Source organism: Bombus fervidus, chromosome 7, assembly GCF_041682495.2.
Source record: "Bombus fervidus isolate BK054 chromosome 7, iyBomFerv1, whole genome shotgun sequence".
Classification (NCBI taxonomy): domain Eukaryota; kingdom Metazoa; phylum Arthropoda; class Insecta; order Hymenoptera; family Apidae; genus Bombus; species Bombus fervidus.
In genome coordinates, this window is record NC_091523.1 from 16,004,585 (window position 1) to 16,028,615 (window position 24,031).

Here is a 24,031-nt window from a genome sequence, read left to right on the forward strand (position 1 = left end):
TCGCGATTCTCGAGAACAAGCGTTCTCTGCGTGCAAGCGCGATGATTTATGCGCACGGTCGAAGACGAAACGCAATTATAGGTCTTAAACGAAAGAAACGTCGTCGGCTGGAAAGACGAACGATCTTCCGCGATACGATCTATGCGGCTATCCCGGCGCTCAACTAATTTCTGCTCAAGCGATCGTGTTCCGTCCAAGGAAATAAAATCTGAGCGATGGTCTTCGTTGGTAATTTTATGATACGCCTGATCGAATGCAAGAGTCGAAGAAATTCTCACTAAATACATACTAAACACACACACATACAAGACGCTACAGCATCTTTGTTGAGTTATTTCGATGCAGGAGCATACTTTTTAAAGAAGCAACTTTGCTTTTCTACTCCGTTTCACGATAAACTAAAGGTTGTCTTTGAAAAAATCCAAATCGGAGCTAGGAAAAGTAGAGTCTTTGTCGCTTAGAACGAGTCCAAGTGGACTTTTGTACGATTTTTCTTCGCAAAGTCACGATAGTTGGAAAACGACGATTCTTCGAGAAAAATTTAGCAATCGTTGAATTTCGCGGAGCGGTGTATCATCGTCGTCGGGCGCAACATTTGCGAATCTTGTGCTTTACTTCCGAAATTGACTGGAGAGAATTCTCCGTAAAATATCCATCGTTTCGCGGATAATCGAAAAGTTATCGCGTGATATCTAGTTCCGAGCTATTGGAGACTTCGAATCGAGCGACCGATTCTCGATGGAAGAAAATCAAAAAGGAAGAGAAGAAAAGAACTAACAAGACGTAGAAGCGGAAGCTGGCGTGCAGTCTACCTCGTTCCGCGTTGTATCTTTCTTCCGGATTCGACGCAACTCTCGCAACCGTCCGAAAGTTCGTCTACTGTTTCTTCGAGCAACAACGCGCTCAGGTACCGACACGGCTGTCCTCCTTTCTCGTGTTCGCGCAAACTCCAAACAATTTCTTTACGGCGCGGCGCCCTTCTGACCGTTCGTTTTCCGATAAGCTGCAAAACTTCCGATTCTAGGTATTCGTCCGAGTTACGTTCCGCGTCGTTGGCATCGCAATGTCCGGACGCGTTCGAACGCGAAACAGAACTAACGACACGCTGTACAAGGCGAAGAATCGCTGCTATGGATAGTGCGAGCGATAGAGTCGCGTCGTAAAGTCAGCCACGAGTTAGAGATTACGATTTATGAGGTTTTGAAGGATCTGGAACCTCGTTTAAGATCGTACGACGGCAACTCGCAATCCCAGTCAGATTTTCTTCCGCACTGCGTCCGAATGAGAGCTCGTTTCGTATTTCTGTTATTACGGCTGGCGTTGCGTTAATGGAATTGCAAGACAGCGAGCCAGGTGTACCAAGATGGGCGGAAGTAATGTAGCGAAGGCGTAAATTAAAGGTCGTCGAGGCCTATGTAATAGCACGATACACGGGTGGCAACGGTATCGATCCGATGATCCAGTGTCATTGGTGCGTTGCACCGATGGGCAAAGACCTTTAATTTACGACTTCGCTATACCGCTTCCAGCGAGATACCTTGGCTAAATTACAATTGTACCGATGCAACACAATCCACGATAACGGATGTATCTGTAGCGGCAATTGACGACAAAACTTTAACGAACCATCGATATTCCTAAGATCCTTTCGCCGAATATCTGGAAGAAGGTGTACGTGGCAACGTTCGCTGACGCTTAACGAACGCACGCGTCGCAGGGATATCGAGAGGCGACAAAAAGAAACGAATCGGATTAAGAGAATAGTCGAGTTGTGACCGTTAACCCTTTGAGCGCTCTCACACAACCATTATTTTCGTAAATGTCCAAGTGGTCACCACTTCTAAGAAAACTCTACATCTGGTCTTTTTAGTTTTCTCGAGCACCGAAGCCATCGGCAGCGTATAGACGATAGACTGGGACGAAGGCAGACCATAGACAGTAAACAGGCGGCGATGGCTTCGGGGCTTTCAGTCTTAGGGTAACACTGCGGATCGGCACCAGCTCAAATTATATTCCTATTTGTACTTACGCTTCTGTATTAAGATATATTTTCTGCTTTACAATTTATCCACGCCTTCCTCTGTTCATACATCTAATAACCTCAACGATAATAATTTGTCGAATTATTGGGGAAAAACGATATCCGTTAGAGAACCGATCTGCGACCAATAAAGTTTCACAATTTACAAAGGTTGGCTATCAGAATTTGATACGTAACAGCTTGATGACGATTTCCTGTGAAATTGGAAACGCGATTAGCAACAACATTCGTCTGATCACAGATTCTATCCACCGTATATTTCATGACAATTATAATAATTTGCCGAATTACGAGGAAAAACGATATCCGTTGAAGAACCGATCTGCGACAAATAAAGTTTCACAATTTACAAAAGCTAGCTATTAGAACTTTATACCGTAACAGCTTGATGACGATCACCTGTAAAATTGGAAACGCGATTAGCAACAACCCTCGTCTGATCACAGACTTTATCCACCGTGTATTTCATGGCAATAATAATTGTCGAAGTGGTCAGCACTTTTAAGAAAATTCTACATTTGGTCTTTTTAGTTTTCTCGAGCACCGAAGCCATCGACAGCGTGTAGACAATAGACTGGGACGAAGGCAGACCATAGACAGTAAACAGGCGACGATGGTTTCAAATTATATTCCCACTTGTACTTACACTTCTGTATTAAAATATATTTTCTACTTTACAATTTATCCACGCTTTCCTCTGTTCATACATCTAATAACCTCAACAGTGAAAAATACGCAGTCCACGGTGTGCTTCTTCGTAAAGAACGGGCAGTCCACGGCGCAGGCTTAACGTCTGACAACGCAGCGCTGAAAGGGTCAAGCGAGATTGATCGGTCGAAAGCGAGAATCGTTAATAAATATTAAACACCGCCGAGTATTTCTTTGGCACTCTACACATCCTACACGATACACCTCGTATCAAACGAGTTGTCGACTAAAGCACAAAACGTAGGGCAGCGAAACACCCGTTAGCGGTTAATTGATATTCGGATTGATAACGATTAACCATTCTTTCGGAAGTCTGCTAATCGGATTAGTCGCGAATTTACACTGCGGTCGTATCCTGCGGAATTACTCCGACGCAAACTCCCGCTAACTATTCCGCGATCGCGTGTTACGCAACCGAGGCGCGTACCAACTTTTCAAACATCGAGTCTATCACCCACGATAGCAACTTATTACACTTTATTGTCCGCGATGAACTTTCGTCGTTTCCTCCATCCCTTTACTTGCCGGTTTGACGAAACGTTGTACGCTCTCTTCGATCCTCGTAAGCTGTTTTATCGTAAGCGCGCTGTCAACCTGCGCCTTCCGAATCGATAATCGAGGCGGACGCGTTCGAGCAAGAACGAGAAGCACGAATCGATTCCGCCGCACTAAAGAGTTCCCGCCGCTTAATTATCGAGGAACAAACGTTTGCGCTTCGAGCGCATGATGGATTCCGCGTGCATAAATCGGTGAAACGAGTAAAGAGAGGTCGCAGAGGCGAGTAAACTGCAGACACGACACCTCCAGCGCGGCTATATAAATCACGGCTAGGCGAGCCCGGCGGAAACCGGGTAAACCGAAAGAGATACCAAACTTCCCACAAACTTTCCACCAACTACCAACTACCGATAGAAGCGAAACATTGCCAACAAGATCCTCCTCCAACTTTGGCCGTCTTATTAAGCGAGATGGCCGCTTAAGCCGGCTCAGCTCGCGTTCTGCCATCGCGAAACGTCAAAAAACGCGCGAGGAATACTCGCTCGGTTACGCCGCTCGTTCGATCTAGTCGAGCGGGCTTGCTCGCGTCGCTCGCAAATTCATCTCGCGACTGCGAAGGAAAATTTTCGCCACGAACTTTTCGTCCGCGGCTTTGCTACCAACCGTTTTCGCCGATCATCACTCTCTGCGTCTTATACCGATCTTTCGTTCGATTTAACGAGACTCTTCGAATCGGCCTCCTTTTCTTCTCTCGAAAAAGTTCCGATCGTTAGGCTGCCTCGACGGAGCCTTCGTTCGATTCGCGAAACTTTCCGCTTTCGTCCAGTTATAACGGCTCTCTGCCAAGTCCGTCAAATACGAAATACGAATATTCACAGTGACGCGTCGCTATCGAGAACGTATCGAATCGATTTCGGATACCTCGTCGCCCTGGTCGCGTCTCATTTTCTTCTCGTCGCACGATCACCATCAGGATAATATCCGTTGAGGTTGACCGATAGAAGAACGAGTGGATGAATTCATGATAGAAAGATATATTGAAATAAATAAAGGTATAAGTATAAGTATAATGTATGCTGATCCAAATCCTCACTTCCATAGTGTTGCAATACAATAGAAGCGATAGGGAGCACGTTCATATATTTATATCAAAGGATTTTACCAAAAAGGTTAACCTTGTAGCTCTAGCTAAAGGCTACAAGAAACATAAATAGAAATTTATTTATAGCTCCTTTGTTTCTAGACCTTGTAACCCAAAACGTAATTTATATTCAAGGGCAGAATAATATGGAACTCCCCTTGTTTAAAATATTTTTTGTTTCGCTAAATTCTATTCTCCGATCAGTCTCTAGATCAAGGATATACAAAAGTAACGAAGTAAAGTTTCTTTTGAAATAATTACTTCGACAATATCGATTTGCAGGAAAGGAAATAACCAAATAGTAGAAAATTTGATGATTAAAAGTGTGTGAGATTGATCGACGAATGAACTACAGGCGGAGAAAATCAACAACCTGAAAGTGATTCGATAAAGCTCGAGGTTCATGTTCGTCCAAAGTCATAAATCCTCCAAACTTGCTCTTAAAACGTTTCTCGTTCTACCTGAAAGATAAACGGTATTTCGACCAAGCACGAAGAAAAGGATAAAGAATCGACGGGGAAGAATAGCTTGTCGAAACGGGGATGCTTTTGGAAAAATAGTATGTACAAATGATTCTCGGCCAGCGTAACTGCCACTTGCTTCGCTCGTCTTGGCTTCTCTCGTCTCTCCGATTCGCTAAATCTTTCCTTCGAAAGAGACAGAAAAAGAGAGAGAGAGAGAGAGAGAGAGAGAGGACGGAAAACCTGTCGAAATAAGAACCGGCGACGCGCGTTGCGATAAATGGAGGACGGACGGAAGAAAGGAAAGGTAGAAGACACTTTGATCGTTGTATCGGGGAATTTGGAGTTGATTAACTTCGCTCGTAAGACTGTAGCTGCGAATTGCACCGAGAATAGCTACAGGAAAGCGCGCGGCCGTTTCATCGAGCTTCGAAAGCCATCGAAATCGACCGCCCTGGGAAGCGCAGACGGAAGAGAATGACGCTAGAGCGATCGCAGCGTACACTGCAGCCTGTCGTGTTTTAAAGTAAACGTTAAACGTCGTAGAAACTATAAAAGACCCGCGACAATGGTTTCAAGAAACAAAGAAACCCCGATGCAACAGTTTAGACGTTATTCTATTTGCGCTTTTCTTCCGACATTTTATAGCGTGAGAGTACGTCTTGAAATTTCAATTATGTTTCTAAATTCGTTTTGCCTTGTTGGTGGGAAACGTCCCTTGTCGGGAGAAAGTTGGTCGGCTCAAAAATCACGGACATTCGGCTCGATGATTTTCTTCCCTTGAAGCAATTCTTTCAAAATTTCCATATTATAGACGATTTTTTTTTTTTTTTATGTGGAAATATTCTTTTACGCGTTGATTAATGAAGCGTTTTAACCTTCGTGAGAAAGTACGTATCAAAGTGCCTCTTTTCGGCGCTCATGGTTGTGAAGATGACGCTCGATTTTACGCCGATGGTGCGCCGACTATCGAAAAGCCCTTCTCGAAGGACCAACGTCTCTGTCGGGTGGAAAAATGATCTTGTCGTAAAGTATACGATGCAGACGTGCGTGCAAACTATGAAAATCTCGTGCAAAGTACCTTTACAAACTGTTATCAGGAGGAAAAGAAAGCTACGAAACGTACGTTTGACGAATCTGCATGTTTGCACGCGTTCGTCCTTTTATACTGTACGTACGACGCGTTCTAGGGGTTTGCAAAATATTCGATAGATCTCTGTTTGTAGAATTCGAGCGATGGAAATCGATGGAAACGTACGAAAATCGAAACTACGCGAAGAATGTACTTAGGTGTTTTTCGCGTAGCTGAAATCGCTGATAACATAATGGTATTTAATCGGATAATGAAATCAATTATAAGGAGATTAGCGATAGACTTAGCAAAGTTTACCGCGAATTAATTCGTAGCTGGCAAAATCCAGCAGAAAGCAATTATAACGATCGAGCCGTTCGACATTAACGCTCGAACGTAGCCAAGATAATGCCATTACGAATTTTTGATCAGCGGCTGGCTAATAAAATTCCTATTTCCGTGGAGCACTCGACGAGTTTAACGAGAGCCAGGAAATCCCCGGCGTTTCTACTTTTTATTCCAAATTAACGAAGAATCTATCGGCCAACGAAACACGCGCGAAAAGAGAAAGACCGGGTAACAAACGTACACCGCGCTTTCGAAAAATCGGTCATCGACCTCTCCGAAACAGCGACGTATTTGTCCGAAAACGAGACGATTAGCGTTTTATCGTTGCTTCAACTTTAATTCTTCGAGCTGTCGATTAAGCTGGTCGGGATGTGCGACGATTTTACTCCGAATCCTTCTTTGTACGCCGTATCGATTTAAAGGTTTCGCGATTTGCGCCTGGTCGGCTTTAATCGGCGAATAAGAAATTAATCGAGATTACTCGATAATCCCATTAGCTTGCGAATCGAATTATCTAGCAGAGAGGACGTTTCACCGAGTTAGATTAAAACTGCTCATAGGGGACGCGAAACTTAGTTTGTCGCAACTCGAAAACCGGATAACGCTTCGTGGCGATGTTTGTCCAGAGTTTTCCAGCTGCTTTGCATCGTCGCATCCCTTGGTCCGTTAAGAGGCATCGTTACATGCAAAGTATACATAGCAAAGTTTTGACGAATATCAAATATATCTGTACCGAAAGAGGTTTCCGAAATGAGTAAAGTTTGGAAATGTTCTCCGTAATTACAAAATGAAAACTTACCTGTAATGTTCTTAAGTCGATACGTATATTAACTCGAAACGTTCGTAGCTGTTACCTTCGAACGTTCGGTGCTGTTACAAAGAAAACGTTGCTTGAACGGTTTGAAAAGATATTCTCCGAGCGATTTATAATTTCGGTTAAATTTTTAACCGAGCAACGATTCCGCTCTCAATAAACGCGCAAAAGTGAAATGAACGATATATTTGCGAAGAGCGAAACACGAAATGATTAAACACGCCGTTTAAATTCAAGCCACGCGTCATGGGAATTTAAGTGCGACGGTCGAACGCGACGGCACAATTGTGTATCCCGCCTCGCTGCTAGCCGAAACTTAATCAAATTCGCGATGGAACCTCCATCGAGATCCTGCGGACGAGCCTGCGTGGGTGGAAGAGAAACGTGACCGAGAGAAAAATCTACCGCGATAAAAGTCAATGTGTCGGAAAGTATCTCGGCACCAGGAGGAAAAGAACGAGGGGAATGAGTGGCGCGAACAGGAAGAAGCAACCGACAGCGCTCTACTTTATAAAGCTGCGAATCGTTTACAAACGTCGCGCCATTAAACGAATGTTAACACGCCCGGTTCTTTCGAACGGATCGCTTTATTTCGTGGAATCTCACGATACGCCGAGCTACTGTTCGTAGAATGTTCTACCAAAACCACTTCCTCCTTTTACCGAGCTACGAAACGTCACGCTGAAAATAACTCGACCCTAGAACTTGCAAATTGCTCGCGCGGTTCTTTATTTCGCTTCCAGTTACTTTATTTCGAAGCGTGCGGATTAAATTTCGTTTCGTAGATCGTTCGGTTGGCGCGCAGAGGACGAAAAAGCCGTTCGTCGAGTCAAATCCTCTCGAGCGGGTTGTGCTTACAGTAGAAATCCCTGTCATCGTCCGTGTGTACATAAGCGTCGCCGGGCGGTGGCTGGGACGCTCGAGGTCACAGGGCAACGGGGATATTTGGAACAAAAATAAAAGTCACTTTGGACGGCTGTAAAGCCATTCTCCGTCGTGTGGCACGACGTGGTGTAGCGTCAAGGATCGCTGTATTTTCCTCCCTTGGAAAAAACAAGCTATCGCGGATCGAGCGTCGATGTGGGTGTCGCAAGCGCTCGGCATTTTTTTCCCCGGTGGCATCCCCGGGAGAAACAACGTGCTCCCGTCGAAGAAGAATACGGTGTTTTAGCGACAAAGGACGCCCCGTGACCAAGCATTAAGATGGTTTATTTCGTCGTTTAAAGCGCGCCTAGCCTCTTAACGGGTCACCATTAAACCAATGTTAACATGACCGAAGTTGGTCCGGCCACGCGGTAGAGAGATTTCTACGACGCCGAGGCGAACGATCGAGACAACGTCGCCGATTTTCCTTCGCCATCGGTAAGCAAAGCTTGCCGAACGAAGGATACGGTGGTCTCGTCGGAGGTAGCTTCATCGATCTCGTTAAATCTTTCCTTTGTTTCGTCCATTTCTTTTTCCTCGACTTTACCGAATCGTCCGTTGGTCACTCTCTATCTTCCACTCTTTCTTTTTCCTTTTTGCGATCCCCGAGCTGCTTCGTTTCTGCCTGCCTCTCGTTCGAATTTTCTCCCTCTCTCTCTCTCTCTCTCCCTCGTTGCCTCTAGTTTTACCTTAACTAGAACTCGACGCCACCAGCCACGACCTTTTTCAACTTCCAAACAGACCAACCGACAGATATCTCGAGCTACGTCTTGGCCGGTGGCGATTTTGCAGATTGCACCCACGAGGGAAATCTCCGCTCGTCGTCGACGACGTTGTTCCCTTTGACTAACCGCGTCGGTCTTTCCGTGAATCCTGCGGGTACACGCAGCCGTGTTTGCTAACGCGTGCGGTCACAAAAGTACGTTTGTAGATAGACGCGTTGCACTCGCAAACGAGCTTCAGCGTTCCGGATCTTTGTTCGGTTTCGAGATATCCCCGCTGATCTTTGGAAACGAGATCTCACGGTCAGCTGTGCTCGTTCCTTGCGTTGGATATCCAACTCACGATTTTGGTTCCTCGGAATTTCCTTTGCGTTTCTATTTCTCTATCGTCCTCCTAGACACGAGTATCGTAAAAGAAATTATCGATCGTCAAGAGCTAAATTTACCTCGGAATTGGCCATTGTAGACACGCGTCATCTCGTTGCGACGAACGAAACTCGTACGAACTTGTTAGAGTGGACCGGTTGCGCGTCGTTTGTCTCTCGAGAATCGAATATCGATCGTGTACTTATACAATGAGATTCGGAAATGAATAAAAAGTGGCTTCTGAGAGGCTCGTATAGTTCTGGACAGTCGACGTTAAAGCTAGCGCTGTTACGATCCTGGAGAAGAATTAATGGCATCGTAATCGTCCGCGATCGGTTCGCGTCGATTCTCGCCTGGTGAAAAAGTATCATCGGTGCCAGGAGGGAAACGAACCATCGAGGAAAGTGAAGGACAACGGTCAGAAATCGATATTATCGAAAACACAGAGCGAGGCTGACGAGTTCTCGCGAAAGATGAGTTTCCAAGCGGTAGCTCGTGTGAACTCGAGCAATGAACGTCGTTACACGTCAACGGAGCATAATCGACGAACTGCCATCATTATGAATCGCGCCGCAGGCAGCCGATGGCGCCGGAAGATTAATAGACTGCCAGATAGTTAAAACTTCATCGTCCATGCTGAATATTCATGTCACACCGACTTTTTTTCACGCGAGTGTTCGCGGAGAGCGCACAGCCCTTCGCGCCTTTCCGTCGTCCGGTTCGTTAGAAATTTATCTCTTCCTTCGTTCGTGTCCCTGTAGCTTAGAATCGGGATTTTGCATCGTTGTCCCGCGGTAAATTCGCTAACCGAACCGAGTGTGCGACCTATCGAATTAAACGCAAAATAGTCGTTGCTTATCAAATGTAACGGAAAGCAATTGCGGCCGATCCCGTTTATCTCGCGAAAAAGTTGAATATCAAAGTTTTCAAGTACCGCGCCGAAGCAACGTAATCTCTTTATTCTCCGCAAAACGAGGGAAATTTTAATCGAGAAATTTTCGAGAGTATAACGTAAAACCCCGAGGACGCTTTAGGACACGGAGTAGTTTCGTTAGAACGATCGCGAGCGTGCAGAGAACTTTTACGGGCGAATTTTTCTCTCGGCTTTTAACAGCGTCAATGTTCAACGGAGATGCTTCGGGCGACAGAGCGCTAGACGCTGGTGATAGGGCTGAAGAGACTGGCGCGTTCTCCGCGGATTTGCCGTCAGTCAAATTATGCTACGTTAGTCGGTCATCATCGTAAAACATAATATCGGTAAGTCGATGTTCACGGACGAGTAGCTCGAGTGTACGTGGCAAATAGCTGTAGAACTTGATACGTTGCTGATGCAGAATGGCACGAGGATCCGGTGAGTTACGTCGTAACGCCGATGATCGTTGAAATTTTTAATGCTCCCGAGTCTATCGTAAAGCGAAATGTTTCACGAGCTCGGATTTTCCTACGGGAAAGCGAGCGGATCTCATTTCCCAGGATTGAATTGTCGCTCTTGCAAGTTTCAGACGAGCTTCGACTTGATGGTGGGACTTGTGCATCTTTATTCTCGAAACAGAGACGAACGAAGGTGTGGGATTTCCTGGAAATCAAACGCGAATGTTTCGAGTTTGGGCGTGCATTGCCGCGTTTCGCTGGATTTTGTCAAGGGAAATATTTAAACTGTACACGGCGTTAAGCGTTAGCTTTCGTTTATCGCTAATGACCTGTAACTTAATACGCGATTTGTTGCTACACTTTGTACGAATAACGTGCTTTTCGACAACTAACGACCGAGCCATACAAATAACTGCACAAATATTTCCAATGGACCGCACTTGAAGATATTCGAACTTTGACCCAAAAGTGTACACGCTAGAAACGAATTAAAAGTAATATTTACTACGTTTTCGTGAAATTAGCTGACTACAAATCTAAATTCTCTGTCAATAATGCGTCTGACGTTTGTAGGAAGTTCCATGTTAATCGGTCACTCTCGTGTCACGCGATGGTCCTTGCGAGATTCCTCATAGTCTGGGCGTCAAAACCTATCCATTGTTACACTGACCCGCAACAAGCCTAAGGAGATACCGTAAACCGAATCTGTTCAGTTTCATTTCCCTTCGCATAAACATATTCGGTTTACAGATGGTCCTCGTGTTTGTTGCACGCTCTTAACTATTACGGAGAAAGCGGGTGTCTGGCGAGATGACAGACTTTTCCCATGAACAAGGATGCCCATATCTGGTTTTCTTTGTCTTTACAACTTCATTTATTAACCAATGGGCATCGCGGATCATTACCCTTACTTTTCTACCGAAAAATGTGGACGACGAATCCGCGTTCCGAGTTCAAAAGGGCACACCCACACCGAGCTTTCTTCCTTGATGGTACGAGACAGGTCCGAACAGTTCTTCTTCCGATCTTTTGTAACAAAAAACCTAACTGTGAAAAATAAACTCGACTTTATACTGAACTTTTTGTATTCACTTAAAAAATTACGCGACACTCGCAACGTGAAACGGCTGGTGTGTGACGCCACCCAAAATCCAGACATCTGGCGACATCGGACATTTCAATAACACTTAGTCATGCGATAGCAATAAGAAAAGACGATAGCCGGACTCCCATCCATAAGATACGTGAATCATAACGAGTGGATAAAAAGCCCAGTCCTTTAGTCAGTAAGTCAGTCTGTACTCTGCGGTTAATGAAGCATACGAATGGGCTATTGCTCGTTCGCCTTTTTATAACATTTCGTTGTTTATTACGTGACACGTGTATCGATCGAGCATTTTCTAATTTATCAGGAAGAATTTCGTCTTTTAGTCGCAAGCTGATCAACTCGTTCTTTCAATCGCGTTTCATCGAGATGGCCGATGACAACCGGCAAGAAATCTGTGCCAGTGAATTCGTTCTGTTCGAATTTCTCCGGTTCCTCTTTGTCTCTGTAATTAGTCGCAAGAGGCGAGAGCGTAGCTTTGAATGGTCTGGCGAAAAAAACCTCCTTTGAAGTCGGTTAATCGTGCCACGAGCGCGAAAGAAGTTGAATTTTTCCCGCTCCCAGCGGAACGGGCGATATATCTCGTTGTAATTACTTCGAGTGTCGGAAACGGGTTAACGCGTAACGCAAAGAGGAGGCTGTTCCGACGATCCTTCCCTTTCTTCTTTTTCGCGATCGATCTCACAGAACCGCGTTCGTCTTTCTTCTACATTTCCCTCCGTTTTTTTGCTTTTCCCTTCGACGATCGTCCAGAAACTACGAATCTTTTACGTTTCAAGATCTCTGGTTCTTAATTTCAAGAGAAAAATCGCGATATATGTATAACGAATGAAGCGACTTCTTGAAAGCTTCGTTTTCGTACACGGAGCTGTCGAGTTTTTCAAAGTGCGAGAATTTCTAGCGGAAAGAATAACGACCGCCTGCTTTCCGATCTCGAGAATTTTAATAAAACGAACGGCTCGTTCCGAGTGAAAGGGAGAAGATATCGAATCCTTTTCGTTCCGTTTGTCGATCAACGATATATTTCTCTGCGTTACCCGATGCAAACGGTTCTTAGCTCGTTGAGCATTTGATCGTACGTACAAGCAGTGAACGATAAAAAATTCTTGCATTCGAGAGATCACGATTTCCAAACCGATTAATACGATCGTTCGAAATATATATAGTTTGTAGCAATTTCTGTTTCCGATGGATTTTGCGATTCGGTTTCAGGTAATGCAGCTGTTTTTCAATATATACTGTACGAAATATATTACACGTAGACGCAAAACGATATCAACGTGTTGTACGAGTAAAGATAAATATCTCGTTGGAATGTTAAGATAAAAATACCCGATGCCGGCGGATTGTTAGTCGTTTAAATGTAGCTAATGGTTGAAGAAGTATTATACTCGGCTATGGTCGAGGAGTATCAATTCCTTGACTCCCAGGTTCGCTAGATATTATATCACTGGACTTTTTACCTGGAAACTTTAAAGGGAAAAGTTCGCGGAATAAGAATAATACGCGGCTGGAATTAAATTTGCATAAAATTTGTAATGCATTCTGTGAACTGAAATGCGCGCAGATAACTAACTGAAATTAAAGGGAATCAACAGAAAATTCTGAATTAATTACATTTTTTATATTCCGGTATTGTTACGTCGGCCGACTCTCTACCTAGACCAGGCCACACGTTGCGAGCAAGATGACAATCAGGTGTCTTGAAATCTCAGGCATTTTCTATTTAAGGTCCTTCAGACCAAACAAATATTCTTTCACTGAATAGTTTATCGTCTACTACGGGAAGATACGGGGAAGTTGATTTTTCTCACGTTCAGTATCTTCCGTTAGCGACTTTCTTTCGAGGGCGGCTAAGACCCTTCCTAGTCCATCAGCCGTCTATTATCCAATTAGAAGCAACGTCTATTGCCCTCACTTTCCTAGCCAAAATTGTCATCAACAAATCCGATGGTTCCGTGCGCTAGACACACCCATCCCTAGCTTTCCTCCGCCACAGCATCGTCACCGAACGGCACTGATTTTCCATCTTTCGAACGGTCAACACCTTTGACCAGGTTTCCACCTTTAGATCAGTCACCTACTTAAGTTATACATACGCACCAGTGTAACTATATTCGTTACGAAGTTGTTGGAATAAACTGTAACTTATAATTTGTTATATCAGTGTCATATTCGATTTAACTACCTCTATTATCCTAACCGAAATAGGGGGTCGATCATTTCGCGGCGTCGGTTGTCTAACGTTGACGTGCTACCTCACGATCGCGTCTCCCCGCGAGTGAACAAAACAGGTATTTTCAGATGAAACTAACGTACAGTGACGTTGACGAGGCACAATGTTGAGGTGCGTTTGGACGATCGATATTACCCTCAACATTGCTGTCAATGTTTGAAATTCTCAACAGTATCGAACGTAAAAAAGCCTGCAGTTAAATGTCGAGAACCTTAAATATCGACAATAATATTGGATCGTCGAAACAATCGTTAAGATTATTTGATGTATGTGGATAAATTGTAAGGTATTGTAAGTATATATATATTGTGAATATTAAAGTACAAAGTGTGTAATACAATGTGAGCTGATCCAGATCCGCACGCTAGCAACGTTACCCTGAGACTGAAAAAAACCCTGAAGCCAACGTCGCATATGTACCGCTTATGGTCTGTCCTCGACGCAATCTTTTGTCTATGCGCTGTCGATGGCTTCGGTGCTTGAGAAAACCGAAGACCAGATATAGAGTTTTCTTAGAAGCGGCGACCACTTCAACAACAATTGACTCGACTTACTATTAACATTGCTGAGTTTACGTTCCAACAGGTGCACAGGATATCGTCAGAGAGGGTGAAACAACACAGGAAAACAAACTTGCTTATAGCCCTAAGTGTGAACAATGGGAAAACGCAGGAAGGCCGATTTTCACGAAACGTCGCACGATTCTTTCGCTTCGCCTTTTTTCCAACCCGTTTCACCCATTCGTCTTTCATTTCCTGCCAGCGTCTTTTCTTCCCCCGACGCGCAGCCGCTGCCTAGCGCAAGTTTCGTTTGCGGAAACATCACAGCCCGACATTCTTGAAATTAACTTTGTTCGAAGAGTTTGGAAGACGACAGGAGAACTCGCGATCCCGATTCTTCCCGATCCAAATTGCTCGTCAGAACGGAAAACGAATTGGAAGGGGTTTTCCGAGGCAATCGACTTTTTCCTCGCGTTGCATCGCGAGAAAAACGCCGTGATCGATGCCAGACCGGTCGAGATGATGAAATCACACAAGATCCCGGTTGCGGCCGTCGAACGTCCCGAGCTCTCACGCTAAATCTGATAAATTTAAGAGCCGCAACAGTTTAAACTACAGGAACTCAAATATTTTTAATTTCAATGTTCAACTCCAAAGTCGATAAACTCGCTCGGTGATTTAGAAATTAGAACACACTTTTTTTAGAACGATAAGAAACTTTTAATTTCGGATTACGTTTCGAGATTTATGAAATTCAAAAGCTTTGTACAAATTACAAAATTAGATCTTTAGAATCGCGCGAGCGGATAGATCCAAGGGATCATTAAGTTATCTATCAATTTATTAATGACGAACATACGCGCTCGCTAGTTATCGTTACGATTCTAAACGAGATCGACTAAGATTTCATTGTACGCAAACACCGGGCAAGTGAAGTGCTCCGTTGCGTGTGGAACGGTGTGGAATCAAAAACTAAAAAGTTTAATTTAACCCTACAAGTCTGTGTAATCCGAGACTAAGAAATTCAAAGTGACAAATCGTTTCTTCGATGAAACGATCGGACGATCTCGTCGGGCGAAATCGCGCGACGAAAAGCTCGCACCTGTTGCGATGTTTGCATTAAAAATGAAAGCTGGATCCGGGCGTGGCGTGGCCTCTTTAGCAACAAGCAAACATTGCTGGAGATCGCTGGCTCTTCGTTCGATCCATCGGCCGAACAGAAACGAACAGCGTAATCTTTTTTACCGGGACGTTGGCAAGAGATCGGCGCGATTCAATTGATTTACGAGGGAACTTCCCTCGAGTAGTGTTCGCGCAACCTTTAGCCCTCCACTGGTTCTGTACGAAATGGGTTTCGAAATCGTATTAGGATTCTGCTACCAGTTCGACCGGTCGGACCAGCCAGACATCCAACGGATATTCCATGTGCCTTTGAGCTCGAGATCCCAAGAAAGAAACGAGGATTGTAATTTTTCTTCTAGCACGGCTTCTGTTGCTTGCATTCAAAGGAATCTCTTATGCGATTGGAAAGTCGGTAGCGCCGATATCCGATGGAAATATCGGTTTCCTCCTGCCAGACTCTCTATCTTCTTTTCCCTTCTTCTCCCCTCTCATCCTCCTTTTTCCTATCAAACTTTTGCGCCGCCCCTTCTTGCGGAATCTTACAAGAGAGGCTCGTCTGTACTCGGAAAAAAGCAAGATCTCGTACTTTTAGAGAAAAACGACAACGGTCGATTAAGTTTACATTTGCCTCCTGTTCGCTGCGAACTTCATCCCGCGAGGCGCGAGAGGAGATCGTGTGCGGTACAAGATCGCTTTAAATCGTTTCACCGTAACTTGGACAAGATTTCGTAAGACTGAAATTTTAAAACGCCTATTTACGGAAAGCGAGCAACTCGACGAAGCTGGTTATTACTGTAAATCAACGATACGATTATTCGAAAAGAAATGAAAATGCCGCTACTTGGAAAGCGAGAAATCAGTAACGTAACTGTTAAATAGATGAGAGTGTATGCGAGCGTTGAAGGACGTCCAGGTCTCAGTTGAGACAAAAGCGATTAAAAGCGGTTAGAAGCGATTAGAAGCAATCGGAAGAAATCAAACAACCAAGCGAGTAGGTTGTCGAGTCCTTCGGAGAGTAACGTACACGCAGAGCCGAATAATTCGTAAATAAATTTTAAACTATTTGTTTTTTCAAATCCTCTCTATACCTTAACAGTAACGTAATTTTTTAGCAGAGTATAGCGCGAAGAGTACAGCGAGAGTATAGCATAAACGCGCATGTTTAACGCGCTAGAACGTAAATTAACATTAAATAAACGGTATTATCCAGGGATATGCATATTAAACGAAACTACTGTATCACCAGCTAGTTTATGCAACCACGACGTTAATATTTAACGACGAAGGCGAGAGGTAGGTACTTTAGTTCTGGTTGGTACCGCGCCACTCTCCCCTACGTCCATTTCTTGCACAAATTTCTCGAACAACGCAATCAACGGTTTATCGCGCGGTACGTTCTTACAGCGCGTTTCCTCTTCTCTGACCCCGATTCGACGGAAATTTTTACGCTCTCCGCAACTCGATTAATTCGTGTAGCAAGCTCGCGGAGTTTCCTCCACAGAGAATAAAGGGTAATGAGAGAAGACGAACAAGTACCAGTGTAAAAATTCGACTCGTCGAGAATCGTTCGCCGGTCTCGGGATCGAGGACGACTGGTTGAATTTTTTAGTCGGAGAACAAAAGTAAAGACCGGTCTCGGAAAGGTTGATTTTTGACGTAACAAAAGTACAACTTTGCCTCCCAAGAGCCTCGGAATTCTCCTCGTGCTTTCCAGGGATCGTCTCGGACGTTTCCGAGTTCTTTCTCCTCGGCAAAGCCGTTCCGGCTAAAATTCTTTACGGTTCAAGCGAATTTTTCATCCTCCGCGAAACCTTCTTAAAACTCTTATCTTATAATTTGAATAACCAAGAAATCCACCTCGAGGCGCATCGTTTCTCTACGAATCGCACTTTGATTTGCCCGCTTTTCATCTTAATTTATCCAACGTGTTTAAAATAGAAAATTATAAAATTACAAAGTTATTTGCTACCTTTCGAATAATTTAGTCTCGAATATTCACTTTAGTTTGAATAGCTGTGTTTCATTGCGGAGAGAGTCGTCGCAAGTTGCCGTGTACTTGTTTGCTAAACATCCGACTCTACGATCTGTGTAACAGCCGAAACACGAGGAGAATAGGGAGCGGTCGTAGGATCCGTTTCGCTGCAATTTGTCAGAGCATTTGATCGGACGTCGTCGCGGAAAAGACAAAGAAAATGCCGCTGATAGATATACTTTCGTAGCCGCATATTATCTCCGACAGTAGTAAAGGTCATACATAGTCAGACGATGGCGCAGAGTGGTTTATTTCCATCGCGTCGGCATTATCGTTGGAGCCAGACTGTCGTACGATTGTCGCGATTTTCGCGTCGATTGAATATACCCGTCCATGTGTTATAGGGCACAGGTAGAAAAAACGTGATATAGGAAAAAGCAGCTGGTGGGTGACGGTATATTTTTGGCGATCGTTGCCACTATATATCGCGCAGTGGATACAAAACGTCATTAACACGAGGCCGTCTTTATGCCGGAAGCGTCGATATTTATTCAGGGACACAACGGTACGTGGCGTAAAACGAGTGTAATTTCATGAACATGCACATCAGGCTGGCGTACAAAAGTAACGAGGTAGGGCTCGCTGTCTTTTTGCTCGCCACGTTTTCAGATTACACGCGAAACGATATCACGTTGCACGCATTTTACGGACAAATGCGCGTAGCAAGAGAGACAAAAATGTTATGCTTAATTATTCGTAACTAACGAGCCAGGTAACAGGTATGCATCGTCTTTGAAGGAAAAAAAAAAACATGCAGCTCGGAGTAGAATATAAACCGTTGCAGCCGTCGCGTCGCGCTCGAACGGACTAGACGTCCACGTTCGGAGCAAGTATTTGATAGTCAAGTTTCCCAAGGCGATGGCTCGATCGAAGGAACTGGACCTTGCGAATGCGACGAACATTTCCCCGGAGGTTGGATTCAATTTCGCCGACTGAGACGTGGAATTTCGTAGTCGCGGCTGTAACCTGCCCCGTAGATTCGCACGCGAATACAACTTCAGTGTTAAGACTGTCGACTATCCGTTACGCGTAGATCAGCATCGAAGTCTGCGAAACGAGAAGAAAAGCAGCTATGCGGGGAAAGCGAGTAGATCGATAGGTGACCAGACTAACGTCGTGCGGTGTCCTTTGAGAAGCTTCCGTCTTTCGCAAAAAAAAAAAAAAGAAAAAAAAGAAAAGGAGCTTCCTATGTGAAAGGAAGAAGAGGAGCCGGAAGAGGCAAAGACGAGAGACGGGGAAAATGGAAAACCGATGCGGGAAATCGAGAATTAAGAAATACCGCGGCCGAGGAAAAATGCGCGACGGCAAAATCGACGTTAAGAAGATTTATGTTGCCAGGGAAATCGGCGCCGGGAAAATTGATGGTGCATGGGAAATCACTGATAAGGAAACTGATGGCGTAAGGGAAATTGCCGATGAAAAATTCGCCGAGCGCCGTGTAATCGTTGATACGAGAGCATAATCGCGCGTAAACGAATCCACGTGATCGAAACCGGCTCGCGAGAATCGAACCGGTCGCTAACGTTTCTTCCGCGCACGGTCTTCAAACTTTCGAGACTTTCCATCCAACTTTTTCCCCGGAACGATGTTACGCGACGTCGAACACCGTCTCGGGATATGAATCGAACGCGAAACAGCAGAGACGGACGGAATACAATTGGTAACAGACAGCGACACGGAATTCCTCCCTGTTCCATTTTCTTTTCTTCGTCTCCTCTTCCATTCTTGGAGAATTCTCTTCCGACGGCGGACAAAGAACCGGCTACTTCACAGTGTTATCAAAGAACTCTCAAATTTAAGTTGACCCGGGAATAAAAGCAGCAAAACCTGGGACTAAGTTGCGCGGCAGAAACGATTTCTAGGATAGTCAGAAGTTTTCCTTTCCTTTCAACTTCTTTTTATTGCCGGCTCGTGAGTTCGGCTCGCGTTCGAGCTTGTAATAACGTAAAAACAGCATGTCCCGTTAAAAAATAGCTGCGAGACAGCGGTTAATGCCACTGCAACGATCAAAGATCGATAAGGCTCGGGTAAAAAATGATATGCCGTGCTCGACGGAAAATGGAGATAAAAGCATAGAAGAATCTTGTACAGTATCCACCTCGCTTTTTCATCGCGACTTGACCGACAGTCGGCGAGACTTAAATTTTTGAAAAACCATTCGAGCTATAAACGGATCTTTGAATTTGACAACGAGCATCGATAATTGGCGGGTGTACGGTGCTCGTTGCATCGCTATACGTATAAATATTTTGTCGTCGACAGAGAGTCAAGCAGAAACGAGGACGAGAGCGTGCATTTTGATACGTTTCATGTTCGTATCAACCGCGGCAAGCACTGGCAGCTCTGTTAAAAATGCTCGTTTCACGGTACGGTTACCGCGCGAGGAAGTTACACGTCCTCTCTTCGGATTTGTCGAGACGGGAACAACGACGAAAAGGACAGGCAAAACGAAAGGGACGCGGCGACAGTAGCCTGTCCTCGCGAATCCTCGTGCGTTTCCTAACGACAGAAACGTAAATTCGCGTCGCATCGATGGAAAATACGGGCAGAGTAGTTGTCAGAGGCAAAAAATTCCAGTAGCTGACGCGTTGGATTAAGAACACGAACGTACCGGCTACGTCTGGATCACAGAGACGGATGTTACGGGTGAAAATGACAAACTGCCGCATTAGTTTCGCGAATTTCTTGCATCTCGACCTCTGCTATCGCGAAAATTGCACTTCTGTGCCGAGCTGTCGACTGCATCGTTCGCTCAATGATTAGCGATGGCTCTAAGCGAATCACGATTCTTCGTGTAGTACGTTCACTGTCACTTTTTTTTTTTTTTTTTTTTTTTTTTTTGTTACTTTGTGCAAATAGTGGATCGTACGAATTTTAATAATTTTCGTTGATCGACGACAAACAGCTACGATACTTCGCGCGCAGTAAATTATTTTGCCAAACGATTGCGTCGGTATACGTTAAATATTTACACAATAATTGTATTATTGATACGTATTACCGATAGACTCGTGAAAATATTTGAACGCAAATGTTTGTACTCTACTGACAAACTTTATGAATATATTGCGCGTTACATGTTTCTGAGATTTCCAATATCGTTTAATACTAGTTTCAGTTAATCGGTAAAATTAATTTGTATGTTGATATCACGCGATTTTATGGTAGCATATTCGAGTCTACCCAAATTACGTTATTTTTGTTTCAAACGACAAATACTCGTGCACGGATCCTATCTCATGTTGGCCTACCTGGTAACGAACTGACGGATTACCTTCAACGAAAGACTCGAACAAAATTCCTCCGAGCGATCTCTCCAATATTCTCAAGAAAAGTCTCTAACTCGAAATCAACGAAGAATTTTTTAACAAAGACCTAGTTACTTCACAGAAACCTCGAATTGTTTCAAACAGACGTGGAATTGGTTCCGCCAGACACACACGTGCGCATTTAATCTGAAAATGTAACCCACTAATCTGCGACATCCGCAATCGTCAAGTTAGCGTCAAACACATCCAAACTACCGTTTTAAATCGTCCCAAATACAATTACTCTCGCAACAAATACTAGATTAAAAGGAACCTTTAGTGAAAATCTCTGTGATAAAGATCAAGTTTCACGCGATTCCTCTTTTCCGACAGACACATCGTTATTCGGAAAAATCTAACTAGTAAATCTCTCCGTTGATGCGACGTTAAAATCTGTAAAAAGAAAGAGAATAAAAAAGAAGTTCGTTTCTGAAAAGTTCACTGATTTGTATTACGATTATGAAATTGAATATTTCTACAAAATGACGTGTTTTACTTCCAAATAATCCTTTGTCGACGTTTCCAATTTCACAGGCAATCGTCATCGAGCTGTTACGGTATAAAGTTCTAATAGCCAGCTTTTGTAAATTGTGAAACTTTATTTGTCGCAGATCGATTCTTCAACGGATATAGTTTTTCCTCGTAATTCGGCAAATTATTATAATTGTCATGAAATACACGGTGGATAGAATCTGTGATCAGACGAATGTTGTTGCTAATCGCGTTTCCAATTTCACAGGCAATCGTCATCAAGCTGTTACGTATCAAATTCTGATAGCCAACCTTTGTAAATTGTAAAACTTTATTGGTCGCAGATCGGTTCTCTAACGGATATCGTTTTTCCCCAATAATTCGGCAAATTATTATCGTTGAGGTTATTAGATGTATGAACAGAGGAAAGCGTGGATAAATTGTAAAGTAGAAAATATATCTTAATACAGAAGCGTAAGTACAAATAGGAATATAATTTGAGCTGGTGCCGATCCGCAGTGTTACCCTAAGACTGAAAGCCTCGAAGCCATCGTCGCCTGTTTACTGTCTATGGTCTGCCTTCGTCCCAGTCTATCGTCTATACGCTGTCGATGGCTTCGGTGCTCGAGAAAACTAAAAAGACCAGATGTAGAGTTTTCTTAGAAGTGGTGACTACTTCGACAATTATTATTGTCATGAAATACACGGTGGATAGAATCTGTTATCAGACGAAGGTTGTTGCTAATCGTGACAGGGAAGGTGTATTGCCCGGTTGCAAATGACCCGCTGTCAGCGGTGCGCGTTCAACCGAGTAGAGACGCGCGTGTACTCGTAACAGATGTAACACGAGCGTGTACGCGCGTGCAGGCGCGTGTCCGTGCTGAAACCCGCTTGGCTTGTTCTGCAATCCCGTGAACGAAACTTAGTAGCGGCGAGTCAATGCCCCTGCTGATTGTAGCACTTCTCCCTGGCAATTGCAGCCTGGCTAAATGCATTACGTGGCCATAAAACGCGGCAGTCTGCAGTTTAACCGTTCGCGAGCCATTTTTTCTCGGGTAGTCTCCCGCGTTGACAAAAGCTCGCTCTGTAAATTCTGATTCTGGCGAATACTCATCGACCGCGATAACGTTCAACAACGCGCCTGCCAACTTTTCCTCCTGCTAATGACTCTCGCGCCTCTCCGAGTTCATTTAACCAGCGCGATCACGCGATCCACGTTTCAGAATAATTAACGTTACGCCAAGTTAGCGATACAGACGTAACTTGTTCGATATTTTTGCGCCTAGAATTTTTGCGCATCGTTAACGATATGTTGTGACGTAAATTTTACCCCAGTTGACGAAAATTTGCAGAAAATATGTCAAACCTGTCGAACAAAATGAAAGCGAAAACGTCGATTCGCGTTTTCCGTCGTCAACGTTTGCGAATATTAACAAAATCCATTCGCATCTCTCAATATGCGTTTCCAGTTACCGTCGGTTAACGTAACGATAAAACATGATTTTTATAAGAAATTTGCATGTTGTCGGTTCGGATATACTTTCCAGTTTATATTTTCCAGCTTGTAGCGAAACGTATCTTGGGAAACTACGAATGCAAGATTCGCCGAGTACCGTGTATGGCAAAGCGCTATGTATCAGGAAATGTATTAGAATGATCGTAAAGCTTTCGTTTCATACGCTCCCTATATGGAGACACCTAGGAGATCGTAAAATATTAAGTAGACATCATAACCCTGGGGATATTCGCCGCGGGCTCGCCATAGAAAAATATCCCCGAATCGGTAGAAGTCAACGACGCGGAAGGAGAGCTCGATTCATTGCTCGAATTCGCCGCATGAATATGTTTCGTTGGCGACAGATCAACTCCCGCCGGGTTAACGCCATCCACCCACTGCACTTTCTACGATCCCGTTTCTACGCAGACACGGATCCCTTCGAGGTAATTTGGCCCTGACAATGCGGACAAAGCACGCGAAAGGAAATTTAATATTTAAGCCGATATATTATTGGTAAAAGGTAGAGGAAAACACGATAAAATCGAGAGTAGGGAAAACCCGTGCCAAATATTTAAGGTATTTACCAATGTACGACTTGGATAACGTGTACTTTGGATTATGAGTCTACGATTTCTTCGTTCGTGAAATAAATGACGTAGTCAGAACAGTATTTGATAAATTCATAAATCGGTATACTATTGTAATATCGTGGACTGATCGCCTAAAAAATATCGGGTGAACCATAAACGATGTCGCGAGAAATCCCAAGTGTCGACAGGCCCAACGATCGTCGGTCCTTCGATCGAATAGTTACGCGGAAAAAAGGACTACGTAGTGGGGCTATGAGAAAAGAGAAAGGGATGCTAAAGGGAGAAAGACGAATTAGCAGGCAGTCGTGAGTTGAAAAGTCAGTGTTGTCAGCGTTGTCGAGGAGGATGGTCAGCGTGAAAAAAGAGCGTTGAAACCGTTGCGACGAGAGGAGTGAGTGACGAATGGTGACTGCGTGCATATGGACTGACGGAGCATCATACTTGTTACGAAACATACCGTTACCAAACCTACTAGCACTATACTTTTCCACACTATCATACGGCAGTAGGCAATTGAAGATAAAATTAGCGTGCCTGAAAACGTAAGAACGTAACGAATTTACTAGAGCGTACGTAGGTTATAAGAAATTTTTGCCAACAAGCGCTTCAATGTGTTAGGAAGCAATTGCTAAATGGACGTACAGTGTTGCACAAATTTAGAGGAGACATTCTCGAGTTTGCGAATCTTTTGGTTGGAAAGCTG